Source organism: Pseudoliparis swirei, chromosome 21, assembly GCF_029220125.1.
Source record: "Pseudoliparis swirei isolate HS2019 ecotype Mariana Trench chromosome 21, NWPU_hadal_v1, whole genome shotgun sequence".
In the NCBI taxonomy this organism is placed as follows: Eukaryota; Metazoa; Chordata; class Actinopteri; order Perciformes; family Liparidae; genus Pseudoliparis; species Pseudoliparis swirei.
The window spans coordinates 63,233-67,801 of NC_079408.1; the positions used below are offsets into that span (position 1 = coordinate 63,233).

General features: G+C 52.2%; 1 long non-coding RNA gene across 1 annotated transcript; it reads left to right on the forward strand.

The window, feature by feature from the left end:
- Window positions 1–1,301: 1,301 nt before the first annotated feature.
- LOC130211814 (uncharacterized) lies at window positions 1,302–4,135 on the forward strand. The gene is made up of 3 exons (XR_008835165.1): window positions 1,302–1,361; window positions 3,111–3,187; window positions 4,018–4,135. It is a non-coding gene; the product is annotated as an uncharacterized LOC130211814 (long non-coding RNA).
- Window positions 4,136–4,569: the final 434 nt, after the last annotated feature.

The window sequence follows — 4,569 nt, forward strand, 5'->3', positions numbered from 1 at the left end:
ATCAGAACCTGTGACCCCATCAGAACCTGTGACCCCATTAGAACCTGTGACCTCATTAGAACCTGTGACCTCATCAGAACCTGTGACCCCATCAGTAGTGTGTTCTTCATGGATTCTCTTCATTGACATGTTTTACTCTTTCAGAACCAGCTCTGAGACTCCTGGGTTCTCTCGAGTCTCTGGTCTCTGGTCCTGGTCCTCAGTCTCTGTCCTGGTCCTAGTCTCAGTCCTGGTCTCTGGTCTCTCTCTAGTCCTGGTCCTGGTCCTGGTCCCAGTCCTGGTCTCAGTCCTGGTCCTAACTCAGTCCTGGTCCTGGTCCTAGTCCTCAGTCCTGTCTGGTCTCTGGTCGTCCTTGTCCTGGTCCTGGTCCTGGTCCCAGTCCTGGTCTCAGTCCTGGTCCTAGTCCTGGTCCTGGTCCTGGTCCTGGTCCTAGTCCAGGCCCTGGTCCTGGTCCTGACCCTGGTCCTGGTCTCTGGTCTTGGTCCTGGTCCTGGTCCTGGTCCTAGTCTCTGGTCCTGTCCTGGTCCTGGTCTCTCAGTCCTCTGGTCCTGGTCCCCAGTCCTAGTCCCAGTCCTAGTCCTGGTCCTGGTCTCAGTCCTGGTCTCCTGGTCCTGGTCCTGGTCCTGGTCCTAGTCCTAGTCCTGTCCTGGTCTCCTGGTCCTGGTCTCTGGTCCTGGTCCTGGTCCTGGTCCTGGTCCTAGTCCTGGTCCTGGTCTCCTGGTCCTGGTCCTGGTCTAGTCCTGGTCCTGGTCCTGGTCCTGGTCCTGTCCTGGTCCTGGTCTCAGTCCTGGTACTGGTCCTGGTCCTGGTCCTGGTCCTGTCCTGGTCCTGGTCCCCTGGTCCTCGTCCTGGTCCCCTGTTCCTGGTCCTGGTCCTGGTCTCCTGGTCCTGGTCTCCTGGTCTCCTGGTCTCCTGGTCCTGGTCTCTAGTCCTGGTCCTGTCGTCCTGGTCTCAGTCTCAGTCTCTAGTCCTCTGGTCTCTGGTCCTCAGTCCTGGTCCTAGTCCTGGTCCTGGTCCTGGTCTCTAGTCCTGGTCCTAGTCCTGGTCCTGTCCTAGTCCTGGTCTCTGGTCCTGGTCCTGGTCGTCCTAGTCCTGGTCCTGGTCCTGGTCCTGTCCTAGTCCTGGTCCTGGTCCTGGTCCTGGTCCTGGTCCTGGTCTCGTCCTAGTCCTGGTCTCCTGGTCCCAGTCCTGTCTCAGTCCTGGTCCTAGTCTCAGTCCTGGTCCTGGTCCTTCTGGTCCTGGTCTGAGTCATGAGTCACGCGTGTACGTGTGTGTGTGTGTGTGTCCAGCTGTATGGCGCGAGGTCCTGGACGTCTGCTTTGACCTCAGTGGTCAGCTGGTGGCTTCTGCTTCTGCTGATGGTGAGACATACACACACACACAGACACACACACACACAGACACACACAAAACATACATACACACACACACAAAACGTACACACACACACACCAGGGTTTTCCAAGGTCAAATGGATCTTCGGTGCTCCCAAAATTGTTGCTGCTGGCGCGGTCTATATCGCCATGTTACCGTAACTAGCAGACATCTAGGTTTTTTTCTTTTCTTTCCATAAATAATGGAGGCAATGCTTGAGGAAATCATTTTGCGAAAATAGATCGGCTAATAGATTGACAATTAGAGATGCACCGATCAGGTTTTTGGTGCCGATCACGATCACTGAAATCAGTATCTGCCGATCCGATAACACCGATCACGGTGTTGATTGAAGCATACTATTTATTGTGTAGCATTATTGCTATGAGGACTATGAGGAAATACATATATAAAGCACCTCAAACATTAAGAAATTACAGATTTCTTTAAACATTTAGGACTTTTACTTTGAAAAATGTCCTAATTGATACATTAAAATTGTTTGATTGCTATTAGATTCAGATATGTATGGAACACATCTGCATCATTCATTTCCTGGAACTCTTGGGGAAATCTATTTACAGGACTTTGTTTAACATACAAAAGTCTGACTAATTTTTATAAACTCTTCCTTGGTCCAGTAAAACTGTTTTAATGTTAGCATAATTGAAGCTAAATCTCAGAAACGATCTCTAAAGATACAAAATCAGTTCATTGTTTACTTTTATATGTTTGTGTATGATTTGTCGACATCTTATTTTGAAAACGGATGTTGTTTCACGTGGTTCTTTCCGCTAACTTTGCAAAGCCCTCACTCCCGATGGAATGTGTTTAGCGCGAGCGTCTCTAGGGCAGACATGTGAGAGTCGGCTGAGCGACCCAGAGATTCAACTCGGGACGGGACGCCGCTGGTGGTGAGGATCCTCTGACCTCTGACCTCTGCAGCCTCGCCGGGCGCATCGCCTCCGCTGGCGCCCGCCATTGAAACGCCTGATAGTTCTCGCAGATGTCACGCCATCTGATCGGGCCGCTTGAGAACGCCCATCAAAACCGATAATGGGAATATCGGCCGATATGGATCGGGCGCCGATCAGATCGGTGCATCCCTATAGAGGCCAGGTGTATTGGTGCACGCTGGCTGGTGAGGGACCAGCAGCCGTCCGCTTCTGTCCATTCGCCGCCTCACAGCATTGATCAGACAAGAAGACACGCTTATCAACTCGACATTATTGATCCAAACAGAACGAGGGTTCTGCTGTAGCCGCATGAAACATACTATTGAGAACATATTCGCTGACGGCACCTGATCAACAGTTTTTTTCCATTTTTTTTTTCATCGCAGACTTTTTGCCTTAAGCGGAAAACGCTTAGGCGCACATGTTCTCTATGCAGGAAAACCCTGCACACACACATCACAGACACACGATACACACACATATATACACACACATATACACACACATTTATATACACACATATATATATATATATATACACACACACACACACATCCACCCACACACACATACACACACACATACATACACACACACATATATATATATACACACACACACACACACACACATCCACCCACACACACATACACACACACGCACATCAGGTTGAAAAGTGTATCTATTCTTTCTCCTCGTTGTGTGTTTATGATCCTGAACCCTAAATTAACTAAAGTAACATTTTAACATGTAAAAGTCTAAATACACACTGCCCCCCAGGCACAGCCAGAGTGTTCAGCACCACCACTCACCAGTGTCTGGTGACCCTGGAGGGCCACGGCGGGGAGGTCTCCACGGTAACGCTAACAACACCCAGCAGGGCCTCTAGAGGGGTGGAGCTCTGGCTGCATGGAGGGCCTCTAGAGGGGTGGAGCTCTGGCTGCATGGAGGGCCTCTAGAGGGGTGGAGCTCTGGCTCCCCGTGGTCACATGGTGCTCCACCAGCAGGACACGGACTGGAGAAACTGCTGACTCATCTCGAGCTGCTAGGTAGCTCCATGAGAAACACTGGTCTGTTCTGAGGTCAGCAGGAAGCTTCTATTATTAGACTCTACTGTAGACACTAGGTAGAGTACCTCACTATTAAGTAGAGTACCTCACTGTTAAGTAGAGTCCCTCCCTGTGGGGTGGTGATGGGTCCAGGCTCTCTACTCTCAGTAGAGTCCCTCCTGTGGGCTGGTGATGGGTCCAGGCTCTCACCTCAGTAGAGTCCCTCCCTGTGGCTGGTGATGGGTCCAGGCTCTCTACTCTCAGTAGAGTCCTCCCTGTGGGCTGGTGATGGGTCCAGGCTCTATTCTCAGTAGAGTCCTCCCTGTGGGCTGGTGATGGGTCCAGGCTCTCTATTCTCAGTAGAGTCCCTCCCTGTGGGCTGGTGATGGGTCCAGGCCTCTACTCTCAGTAGAGTCCTCCCTGTGGGCTGGTGATGGGTCCAGGCTCTCTACCTCAGTAGAGTCCCTCCCTGTGGGCTGGTGATGGGTCCAGGCTCTCTACTCTCAGTAGAGTCCCTCCCTGTGGGCTGGTGATGGGTCCAGGCTCTCTACTCTCAGTAGAGTCCCTCCCTGTGGGCTGGTGATGGGTCCAGGCTCTCATGCTCTACTCCAGACGCTGTGATTGAAGCCTCTCTCCAGATCTGCTTCAGCCCTCAGGGCAGCCGGATCCTGACGGCCGGCCAGGACTCGACGGCCCGGCTGTGGGACGTCCGGTCTGGAGTCTGCCTCCAAGTCCTGGAGGGTCACACGGACGAGATCTTCTCCCGCGCCTTCAACTATGAGGGGACGCCATCATCACAGGTACGCCGAACGCCCAGTGAGTTGCCTCCCAGCTGAGGGACCTCCGCGATGAAGAGCTCCCAGCTGTTGTGTCTCTGCAGGCAGCAAGGACAACACATGCCAGATCTGGCCCTGAGTCCTGGACCCCCAGAGGACCATCATGTGTTCCACCATGCCGAGTCATCTGAGTTAAAGGCATTGCATCATCTCTGATTACATGTCCCTGATGTTCTCAGACACGCTGACGCCCACTGGTTTCCTGAGTGAACACTTTGCTCATTAAATGTTTTTATAAATATTTCTGACATTTTGACGAATCTAGGAGACGTTATGTTTGTCTCCAGACGAGAAGCAGCAGGACACCGAGTCCGGCCCCAGCTGGACTGGTCCCACAGGCACCTGCTGGTTCAC